This window comes from Adiantum capillus-veneris, chromosome 2 (assembly GCF_014529385.1).
Source record: "Adiantum capillus-veneris isolate H3 chromosome 2, ASM1452938v2, whole genome shotgun sequence".
In the NCBI taxonomy this organism is placed as follows: domain Eukaryota; kingdom Viridiplantae; phylum Streptophyta; class Polypodiopsida; order Polypodiales; family Pteridaceae; genus Adiantum; species Adiantum capillus-veneris.
In genome coordinates this window covers 149,027,071-149,039,818 of record NC_140932.1, presented here as the reverse complement: position 1 = coordinate 149,039,818, position 12,748 = coordinate 149,027,071, and positions in this window count along the sequence as shown.

The following is a 12,748-nucleotide window of genomic DNA, read 5'->3' as shown; positions in this document are numbered from 1 at the left end:
TGCAACCCTTACCATATAATATTTCAATTATTAAGCTAAAGCAAGGCTTTAATATTTAGCTAATACCATTATCTTCAAAAAGAAAGCGTGCGTAGGACAGTGCTTGTGGATCCCTGCAGTAACCATTCCGCGGCGGCTTTTAATGGCTGTGGATTAATGGAAAATGGAAAAGCAGGAGTTTAATGGAAAAGCATGCGCAAGTTGCAAATCGGCCGGCTTGTGGATCCCTGCTGTAACCATTCCGCGGCGGTGCGGACTGGTTGCAGCAGGAACCAGTTTTGTTAAAATGGTTGTGGATCAATGGAAAATGGCTGCGGAGTAGATTAATTGAAAATGGAAAAGCAGGAGATTAATCAAAAATGGTTGCGGAATCATTCCGGCCTCTGCTACGCAGCGTGCCCCAGACCTACAGCAACATTTGCAGGATCATTGCTACAACCCTTCCGCGTCGGCGCGGAATGCTTGCAGTAGGGAATTAGATTGTGCAGAGAATGTGAATACTTGCCTTGGACAACAGCAGACGGCTGCAAATTTCCGAATTGACGTTCAACCTCTCTCTCTCTCTCTCTCTCTCTCTCTCTCTCTCTCTCTCTCTCTCTCTCTCTCTCTCTCTCTCTCTCTCTCTCTCTCTCTCTCTCTCTCTCTCTCTCTCTCTCTCTCTCTCTCTCTCACACACACACACACACACACACACACACACACACACACAGTAACCCCTGCGTAGCCATCACAGATGCGCCGCCAACGAAGTATGCCTTTGCTAGGTTTAGACGAAATTTTGTGGAGGTTTCACACAAGGTGTGTCCAATAAGACAATCCGTCCACCTGACCATACACAATACAATGATGAGCTTGCCTCGATTGAAAAAAGATCGAGTTAGATTGATAAGTTTTTATCGAGGACAATAATCACTTTGTCTTTATTTCCACGCGCCAGAAGAAAATATTTTATATAGACCTATTCACGAGACCCGTTTTGTTGGCTGCGAACCAATATAGTCGAAAGTCGGGGACTGTTAAAAAGAAAACCGGGGTCCGGTGTATTTTAACCGGTTGAAATCCTACAATCCCAGTTAAATTTTGAGCTTGCCTTGAAGAAAACCGAGAAATTCTCACAAGTTTGTGTAATTACCGGCATAAGCTTCAAGTTTTGACCTATGTTTATTCGGTTAGGACCTATGTTTTTTTCTAGCCCTGGTCGAGACATGAAGACACTGACAACGACTCTATTACCAAAGATGATTATCATTAAAGAATTTTTTTGTGCTCATATAAAAAACAAACGCCGCCTGTAATATTTATGACATTATAAATTATTTGAAATAATACCTTTTATAGTGGCCAGTATTTTTCTTTCTTTAATCTACATATATTCTATCTATTGGGCCTGCGTGACATACTTTACATATGTATCTTACAAGACATATCTTCTGTTAGCAATGAGCAGACAGATTACAATCTACGGACCCCAACGAGGTCAAAAGCTTGTTCTGCTATTTGACAGTCGGTTTCAAGAGATCAAGGTTGACACTCTAAAACAACATTTTGATATCCCAAATGGAGATTTTTCTCTGTGTCCCCTAACATTGTCTGGAGATAATGGTCATCTTCAACGTGGAGAGAACAATGTTGGTGAGCCAATTTACACCCTTGACCACGAAGTTTCACAGTTCTACAAGATTCTTGCCACCTCTGATTTATTTCCTAATGTTGTTGGTTCAAAAAATTCACCTATAGTTATCAAAGAGAAAAGTACCGACTTGGGGCGTCCATGTGCGAGTGTTATTGACATCATTAGAACCCTACCATTACAAACAAACCTTGTAGTGGCCTTGAGTCAAGTTCAGAATGTTATGCAAGTGTCTGAGATCCCATGTCAATATGATGGGTATATTGCTTTTGAGCTGCCACCACAAGGTGAAAGCTCAAGTATGAACGGTATGGAACAACGTTTTGATGGGCATTCCTAGGTGGAATATGTGACATGCAGTAGTGATTTGTTCAAAGGTGTTGTGCGCTTTAGTAGATGTTGTGGCCATTTGCGATGTGTTAATCTTGATTGTAGTTATCAATTGAGAACAAAACTTCCAAATGAGAGTCAGTCGAAGGGACGATTGTCACGAGCACCTCAACGGGGATTAATTGGAGCTGAATTTGGCAAGCTTCTGTGTGTCCATTGTCATCAGATGCCAGAATGTGTAAATGCTTGTGCTGCAGTCATTTATTACTGCATCCCAATTGAAAAGAAAATTGTGACTAGATGTGCAATTCATCTTGGTTATCACAAGCATCCTGTGGCCGAGGGACAAAGTAGAGCTACAGACAAAGTTATTTCCAGAGCTTTGCTTGTACGGGCGGCTTTAGATCCTTTGACTACAGCCAAACAGTTGGAGAGAGTAACAACAGAAGAGATTGTAATGGATAGGCTCATGGGCCTAAGTTCCTCTAAGAATACTCCCTTAGCCGAAGATGAATTTGCCAGGTTCCTTGACACTGTGACTCCACTCTCTAATAAGCGTCGTGTACAACAGAGTTTGGAAACAGCCAAAAAAGCCAAAGGTATCACTTCAATGGGATTTGAGTCCATATTGAAATTAAAGAGCAATAGCCAATACCCATACCTGCATAGTGTTCTATTTCCAGGTCAGTTAGGAGCCAAGCAACAACCTCACGTTTCAAAATGTCTACAATGGGTCCTGGTAGTGGGGTGGACTTGGTGAATCGTATGCATCCCGGAGGTAACTTGCAGGATATGTGGGTGCACTTTGACCATGTGCATAGAGTGGATGGATGGCCTACTATGTCAGCACATGTATATGATCCTTATGTTCGAGAACTTTTAACTTTTGCAATATGTGAATTTACAGTTGAAAATAAACATGCACAGATGGAGTTTTGGAGAATGCTTAACAAGGTGGTGATGGATCTGGGATTTGAGAAACCAGAGTTTAGAGGTTTCATGGCAGATGAAGCTAATGCAAATTGGATTGTTGTTCGTACTATTTACTTTGGCAGTGCAAATAAGAAAATGACTGAAAAAGAAAGATCATGTGTGTTCCATTGGGAGCAAAGTATGGTTAGGCATACTTCAAAGTGTATACGTGCCTCTTACCACAAAGAGCACAAACTTAAATGCCGACAGTGGATGCATGCCTCCACAGAGAATGCTGCAAATGTTTGTAAAGAGGAGCTTAGACAATTTTGGCGGGTTGGGCATGCCATTGAGTCAGAGATTCCATCATTAGAGACATGGTTGTCTTGGTGGGTGTTAAAAGTTCAACCTTTCAACAACGCTTCCACAAAGATTTCATAAAGATTCCTCAAACATTCTCTAAAGATACTCTAAATATTCCAACTAAAGATGCTGATGAAGTGATGAAGACGAAGATGGATGCTGTAATGTGAAGATACAAGCTCATGGACATCATCGAATATCCCGTTATTATTATTTTGAGCCATTACGGCCACTTTTGTAATGTTTACGGGAACTTCATATTTTAAGTCAGCAATTGTATTTTGGCCACAGATGCTTGTTGGATGAGCAAAGCCAGCTCACGGTGTTGTAATTAAGCTCTATAGAAGCCTAGGGACAAATCAGGTCATTTTGTTCGGACATTAGGTTTTCTAAGGCTTAGTATATAAGCCAAAACCTAAAGCATTGTAAAAGGACTTCTAATAAATCTAATTTGCTGTGTCGTTGGGAGACTGTGAGAGAGTGAGAGAGTGTGTCTGTGCGCTACAGGAGCTACGGTGGTCGGAATCGCGAACGGAGAGTAGCAGTGTGTTGCCCACGAGGAGAGCTACGCGTTGATGCTTTACATCACGCGCGTTCGTCTGTGTTTTGGCAGATTCACCCGCAAGCTACTTTTGGAGTTTCGGTGAGTAACTGTTGTCCGTTTTTGCATTTCAGCATATCCACGCGATCAGATCGAGTAGAGCTACACATTAGGCACTTTAGTTTTCGAAAACGTTGACCTGCAAAAACCGGCCAGACATCCTATGCGTTTTCTGCACGGAGGATATTGAGTAGGTTTTTTTGGTCACCGACCTTAGGGAGAGTGGCCTATTGGTGTTGATAGGATATCCCTCAAGTTTCGTAACGTTTCGAGAACGTCTAATGGGCTTTTGGCTTGCGGTAGCATCATAGGAGACTCTCACATTCACAGAACCAATGGCATGTAGAGTTGATATCTCTGTAGGAAGTAGTCATTACTCGGTCGAGTAGAGGTTGACACCCTTTTCTTGCTTCCACACGCCTGCGGGTCAAGCTTCGTCCTCAGTTGACATTATATGTTAGGTGAGTTCTCGCTATGCTAACGTCCGTCGCAGCGTACACGTCCAACAGTGGGATGTAAGAGTCCCTCACTGGGGAGATAGATTTGTTTGTCAAGATGTAGCAGGTGCTTTTGTGCCAAGAACCAATCTTGCTGAGGCAAAACATGCAAGCATGCGTGCAGCTATTGGATACAAGTCTAGTATTGGTTTGTATGAAGCAACATGTGCAGATATGGCTCTGGCTGTGTTGCAAAGTGTTAGGTACAACGCATACCTTAAAGGGATTAACACATGCACTGGACCAGGGGTGGCAGATTTGGCTGCAAGGTTTATGAGTCGGCAAGCTGCTGGTGGGTCAGGTAAGAAGCTTATAGACCTAGCACATTCTTCTTTGCAAGAGATGCACATGCCAAGTCTTGAGACAAACAGAGATTCAATGAGGGAAAAGAGTGTTCGAAGATCTAGACCAATATTGGAGGACCCTCATGAAATACTAGAAGATGACAGTCACAGACCTGAGTATGTGACAGTCACAACGGCGAATGGGCTACGTAGGCAGAACCAGGATTCCACAACTCCCCTTATGTGGTTGGAGAAAAAAGTGTCTCGGACTGTGTGGGCAATTAGGCGTACTGAGCCTGGGAGAAAAATGACATGCTTCGGTGTTCTTGGAGATCATAGTACAAGATGTGGGAGATTTATTAATGAAATGGCACCTTCAGTGAAACATGGAGTTCCTGCACCAAGCTTTTGGGGAAGGAGAAAATATCCTGCAAGAGGATCCAATTCGGGAGGCATTGTCGAGGGGTTTGTATGGTTCTGCAATAGTAGTAACACTCATACCTGGAATGTGGATGACCTGATTGTTGGTCCTCCAAGACCTGCACCTGGGACTTGGATTGTGGCAGAGGGCACTAATCTGCAACCATCTGAAGTTGAAATGTTATTGAACAATGGGTTTGTTCTTAAAGAAGCACATGCAAATGCTGAGTGCAGCCGCAATGTTAGAACATGTGTTAGCACACCGAGTTCATTTCGTCCAAAATATAGGGATGGAAAACTTGTTAGATGGAGATCAAAACTTACAAGAGATTTTCAAGATAGGATTGCGCAGGGAAGAACAATGGCAGCCAAATTAGTAAGGGAGGTAATCATGGTCCCCAATGTATCACATGTGTTTCATGTTAGTACAACTGGGTCAGTGGAGAAAGGTGTTACGTATGTTGTCACACTTGTAGACTTCCCTCGATGCTCGTGTGAGGATTTTCAAAGACGTGATAGCAAACGTGTTGCATACGTGCCTTGCAAGCACATCTACTTTGTGTTTTTTAGAATATTGGGTTTGGACTCCATTGCCCATGAGTTTGTGCATCAATCTGCACTTACAAAAGTAGAGTTGTTCCAAGCTTTGGGAGGTTCTCGAATAGCATCATAGGTTATGTAGTTCATGCGTCGACTTTTTTGGGAGATGTACATGCCAAATTTTTGGTGGACTATTTTGGAGAGGATTACCTAGAATTGCGCTATGTGTCGAGTATACAATTTTATAAATTTTATGAATAATTCTGAAATCTAACTTTGTGTCCATCGGTTCACGAATTTGTGGTACTAAAAATAACATGCATGGGATAATTATTTTCTTTCACAATTGTTGCTCTTGTGAAAATTTACCCTCGAACTTGCTCGGAATGTGCCTTCGCTCAATTTTTTGCTCAGTGATTAGAAAGCCTCATGGCTATGGGATGTGGCATAGTGCATTTATGAGTATTTTGCATGAAAAACATGTTAGACTGTGATGTAGTGCTTGTGATGGGGAAGGAAAACATGCTAGTGTAGAAGTGAGTGCCAAAAAATGGTGCCATGCGCACCGAAGATAGAAGTTACCTTTTACTGCATTTTAGGCCTTGCTTTTGCCCTATCTAGCTTCTACTAGGTCATTGATGGTTGTTGGAACCCTTGGTTTGTTTCTTGGTAGCCGATGTAGTTCCCAATGAGGTTGATCGTCTTCTATTGAGCAGGGTTTGACTTAGAGTCACTAATCACTAGTTACTTGCTTCCTGGAGGTTGGTGGAGGTCCAATATGGTGTAGAGAGTGCCCCCCTTGACTTTGAGGTGAGTTGGGTCAAGATTTTGCATTGTGGTGCAAAATGTCACTTTGCGGATCGAATATGGTCTTTTTGTCCTATACTGATGATTGAGCCTCAGTTGCACCCCTAAATCTCCACAATTCCTTAACATGATGGCCTCAAAACATTTGTAAATTTTGGTCCCCATGTGACTCCTTTATCTTTGGTGCACCAAAGATGCTAGGTTAAATTTTTTGAAGCTTTTGTTACTTTCCAATTTTGGTGAAATTTGGGTGTCAGGTGTAGCCGGTGTTAGCATTTTTGCCCCTAACCATTCCCAGATTGCCATGTGTTGTCGTGTCTCTTGTAGCTCCTGTGGTTGACAATATGGTAATCAAAACACTTCTAGATGTAGTTAGGAAATTACCCCTCATGGATCAGGTGAGTAAGAATCAAGATGTAGTGCGTAGGAGAGCATAGAAGGTTGCCAAAATCCACTACTCAGAGCTCCTTCACTAAGGTCTAGAATGCAAACGAGAGAAATATTGGCCTACGGGGCTATACATACCTGGACTTTCCCGACTCTTCCTCTCACTTACCTTTCCAATGAGCTCGTCAGGTCTAATTGCATACTCTTGGATTGAAATTTTTTGAAAACTGACATCCCTCGATCATTCTATCATGATTTGCCCAGATGACTAGTTGGTGAAAAAGGTCGTTGAACTTTTTGATCCAATTCACTTCAAATTTTTTTTGACTCTTCTCTTGAACTTCAAGATTTGCTATTTGAAGTTGGAATCCAATTTTGACATTCTTGATTATTTATTTTATTTATTTTATTTATTTTGGATTTTATTAGCTATATTAGCAAAAAATAGCTATATCACTCAAAAAAATTTATTTGAAATTCAAAAAACTCTAAAACACTTCCGCTCTTATTATTCAAGCGTATTTTTGTGGGTTGCTCTATTTTTCATGGTTTCAGCCAAATGACACGCTAACACAAATAAAGTTGTACTATATTATAATTAGTGGAAGATATGTACAATATATACGCACACCTAGGGGTTATCAAATGGAAATCCCCATTCATCTCATTATTAGGGCAATCACTTAATTGGTTCAAAAAAAATCAAACATTAACAAACAATTACTTCAAATGATTGCCCTTTTTACTTTCCATATTCATATGCTTCTGTTCTTTTTAGATTGTCTCCTTGTCTCCCCCCCTCTTTGCTTCAATTCATCCTGGGTTGTGCAGTGTAGATGGTAGAAAGTTGTGTCTATGCATGGCCCTGATTGGCCCTATTATCCTATGGAGGTCAATACAAATAAGCACATTATGTTGTGCGAGAAGTGGGTCTTGAGTATAACACTCAAAGGGTGTCTGATGTCGAGGTATCCTATTGCTTGAATCTTTTGAAGAGAAAATTTTGCAGCAATTGAGCTCGTTCTTTGATAGCACAATATGCATTGTCCATTGTGTGTTGCTTGGATATAATGGTGATCTCTGCAACTATGAGTGCCTTGACTTTAGGTACCCACTTATATCTGAGTGTAGCCAGCTTGGCTTGTTGTGGGGTCTTTGATACCCATTGTTGAACTTGTTTGGCATGGATATTTGGTTTTCTTGTGGTTGTACTTTGCTTCTTCGGTTGCCATATCCATGTCCTCTTGAGTAGCGGTGAATGTAATGCTTTTTCTTTAAAGTTGTTAGCGATGTGTAGTGTCCTCTTTGGCACCCATACTTGTTGAGGTTGGTTCTTGAGCTGGCTCTTGGGTACCCAGATTTTCTTGACTCCTTTCATAGTCTGGATAGAAGCAGTCTTTAATGGAGTAGTGGTCGTATTTATGACTGACAACTTCTGTTTTTTAAATGGGAAATTACTGAGAGATCCTTTCCATTCTTCTTAATTGTATGCAAATGGTACTCTTAGTTGTCCACCTTTAAGTGTGAGTTCTAGCATTTGGGCATCCCAATCTTGTACTGCTTTGTAGTTTTGCATCCATGGAACCCCTAGTATTAGGTCTTCATTCATGTGTTCATCCGCAATACATATGAAAGTATGCGAGCAGAAAAATCCATGAACCATAATAGTCAAGTTAATTTTTCCCAGTGTTGGAGTGATTCGTTTGTTACACCCTTTGACACTGGCTCGACAGTACTCAAGTGGTTCAATTGCTGCCTTAAGATAAGTTGAGTAACTGACAGCATTGGCTCAAGCTCCTATGTCCGCCGCTAAAGCTTTCACTTTGTATCCCTCCTTTAGAATCACGTTGATCTGCATATCAAGACCATCCATCCACTCGTCAGCAGTCTCTACCTCGTCCTTCAGCCATGAGCTGAACTTGGAGAGTATTGAGTGGTACCACTTGTAGAACAGGTTGCCTTGCAGCTTTCCATTTTAGAATCTGAGGGCGAGCCTCTTCCTGAGCCTCGTCTATCACTTGTTGTCGTGTAAGCTTTCTTTCCTTGGCTGCATGCATTCTCTGCAAAAGCTCATTAGTCAAGGAAAGACTGCATTTACGAAGCTGACATCCACTAATCCAATTTGCCATAATTTCTCCATCTATTGTAGCTAACTTGACTGCATCACTTGGTGAAACATCTTCAATGACAAACGGACAATGTCTTTTTTCCTTGAATTTAGGTACATGGTCTTTCAAAGGACTAAATCCCCTGGTTTGAAAACTTTGGTCAGCAATTATGAGTCAAAGAACTATTTTTGTTTTTGTTTTTGTGCGTAGATGTGAGCAATGGCTGCTAGTCATTGCTCATCCAATCGTTCCAAATCTTCAAGCCGTTCAGACAATTCATGTCTCTTCCATTCTAACTCAATAGCAACTCTGAGGTGGGTAATAAGAATTCCATTGGCAAGATTGCATCCAGGCCATATACCTAATTAAAAGGAGTCGTGTTCAAAGATGTTTTCAAGGAAACTTAATAAGCCCATAAGGCAGAATGAAGATGCATTTCCCAGTTTTTTTTGCCTGAACTAACAATTTTAGTTAGTATAGAGCTCAGAATTTTGTTCGTATGTTTTGCTTGACCATTCTCTCGAGGATGATAGGGAGCAGATTGTTATGGATTACCATGAACTCGTCTAACAGATATTCTATCACCTCATTAAGGAAATGCAATCCGTAATCACTCACAAGCTCGATAGGAAGTCCATACCTAATGAATACACATTCATACAAGAATGCAGCAGTGGTTCTAGCATCGTTCTTCCTGGTGGCCCGTGCCTCAGTCCACTTGGTTAGGTAATCGGTGGCCACAATAATATAGTGTGCCTAAGTTTTGTAAGTTGGTAGTTGGATTGGTCCCACGAAGTCTATACCCCACTTAGCAAAGACTCGTGCTCCCGTCATAGGTCGCAATGGCATATTATCAACCCTAGTTGCCATTTTTGCTCTTTGACATGCATCGCATCATCGAACAAACTCTTTTGCATTAGCAAAAAAAGTTGGCCACCAGATGCCTGCCATCAATATAGCTTTGTCCATGGTTTCATGAGAGAAGTGACCTCCTGCTAAACTTGAATGTGCTTGTTCTAAAATAGGAAGATATTCCTCCTTATTTTTGCACAGTCTAAGATGTTGGTATTTCCCTCGTCTCGATAGAGCTGGTTTCCAATCAAGATACAGTCGGCGGCTTCCGTTTCTATTGCCATCGTTCGTCTTTTACTCATGTTTTCCGGAAAGATCCTATTGGTTAGATATTCTACTAGGTAACCGCTCCATTGTGGTGTGGTTGCAATGTGGAATAACGTGGCATGGGGTATGGTGGCTTTTACTTCACATTGAGAGCACTCATTCACATATTGATGAATGTCCTTCTTCATAGTGGGTCAATAAACCCCCAACCAAGTTAATCGTTGTAAGGTTTGGTATTGTGCAAAGTGTAGTCCTATTATTATGGTATGTGCTTGACTCAAGTAGGCTTCTTGTTCCTCCGGATTGATGCACAAGAGCACGACTCCATCTTTGTTTTTTTGATACAAACGTCCATCCAGCATAACTGATACAATGCGGATTGCTCAATCAATCGTGGTGTAATGGTTATTGATATTTGAGAATCTACTCGCGCGATGGTCATTAGGGTCACAAGGACTTTTGACCATCTGGGAACTATTTCCATAGAGAACAGATATGCCCCAGTTCCATGGGGAACCTCTCAAATTGAACTTCCTCAATTGGAGCTGATTTCAAGGTTATACTCCCATCTTTTGCTTCTCTAACCCTTTTCCATAGGTAGTTCGGCCAATCTCCTTCAACTATCGGCACCTCGTCCCATCCTTCCTCGCTATCAAAAACTTTCAGCTTAGGTGATGGTGCTTTATCATTTGCCATGTTCCCAACTCGTCCTTTTTTTGAACTCTTTCCTTCATGGTTTCAGTGTCATTTTCAACCAATTTTTTTGCAACCTCGTGTTGTGGGTTCTGTTTTTCCATCATGGTTTGTGTGATTTGCACAATGTTTTTGTAAGCTTCTAGTCTAGCTGTTTCCATATATGGTGCTGGATAATTCTCCATTGACTTTCTAGGGTTCACGACTTCTAGCTGTTTTTGTAAACGACTAACATGAAAAACAGGATGAACTCGTGAGTGCTCTGGAAGAGCTAACTTATAGGCCACTTGACCTATACATTTGAGAATGGTAAATGATCCACAATAGCATGATGAAAGTTTAGCAACTTTTCCCGTCTTCAGACTTTTTGATTGCTCTGGAACCTTGAGGAAAACCTTGTCTCCTTCTTCGAAAGTAGCAAGACGATGATGCTCATCTGCATACTTTTTATATTGATCCTGAGCTTGCTCAACATTCTGTCTAGCAACTCGAACCATGTCAAAATGGTCTTGGAGAAAATCCTTCGCTTGTTGTATCTTCTCCTTAGCCAATCCCACCGTAACCAGTGATCTACGTTGAAATCCATATAAAAGCATAAATGGACTAAACCCTGTAGTCACATGCTTTGAACTATTATAAGCAAATGCCAATATAGATAAGTAGTCATCTCAATTGGTTTGCTTCTTGATAATGTACACTCGTAGCATATCCTCTAGCACTTGATTAACTCTTTCAGTTTGACCATCTGCTTCTGGATGATCAGCCATACTTAGATTCAGTTTAGTTTCTAGCTTTTGAAACAAGGCTCTCCAGAAGTGATTATCGAACTTTCGATCTCTGTCACTAATGATACTAGCTGGAAGACCGTATAGTCTATATATATACTCTCTACAAATAGCCGTGCTAATTTCGGTGTCTTAAGCGTAGTCTTAGTAGGAATGAATCAACCCATCTTTGTGAGACGGTCTACAATTATCCATATGGCATCATGGCCACAAATTGTAGTAGATAATCCTACTACAAAATCTATAGAGATACTCTCCCATTTACCTTGTGGAATCTCTAAAGGATGTTAAAGGCCACCTACCTTGAGGCACTCTGCCTTATTAACTTGGCATTGTTAGCAGTACGTACTCTTGAACATCATGATGTAAGGCTGGCCAATAAATTTGCCATCAAACTAAGGCATACGTCTTACGAATACTTGGATAACCAGCACTTGGACTATCATGACACTCAAAAAGGATTTGGCACCTAGTGTCTGAGTCCTTTGGCACACATACTCTACCCTTATGGATTAAGTATCCATCATCAATGGAAAATTTCTTCCATCGCTTAAGCTCTTCCTATGTAGGGGTGGAGCTCTGTGTGTTGGAGTTTTTATCTGCGTGTGCAGAGACATGTGAGTGTAAGGGATCCCTTTTTAAATTACACTCCACACTTTAGCATATGATTGATCTTGTGCACAGTTGACATGTAATGACTCCAAAAATCCACTCTTTAATTCCGTGAAAGCAAGTGAATTAATCTGAGACATCCTACTTAGTACATCCGCTATTACATTATATCGCCCCTTGCGATATTGTAGCTTACAATCATAATCTTGAAGGATCTATGCCCATCTAGATTTATGACCCTTTAAGTCCGTTTGAGCAGTAAACCATTTAATAGTCTCATGGTAAAAAACCACTTCAAACTCGGCACCATATAAATGGTGTTGCCACTTTTGTAAAGCATGAATTATGACATAGAGCTCTCTCTCATAGAGAGAATAATTCTATTGAGCTCTATCTAACTTTTTACTTTCAAAGGCTATATGTCTTCCCTCCTGGAGAAGTCCGCACCAATTGCTTTATCACTAGCATCAGTCTCTACCACAAACGGCTTAAGTGGGTCAATGATTGCTAGGATGGAATGTAAAGAAAGAGGATGCAAGAGAGCTACACAAGACAAGCACAAAGCACACAGAGATGGAAAGCTTCTTCTTCTTCGCACAGAAAAGAGAGTACAAAATGACTAAGTGCTAAAGATGAAAAGTAGCACATATGTACATGCGG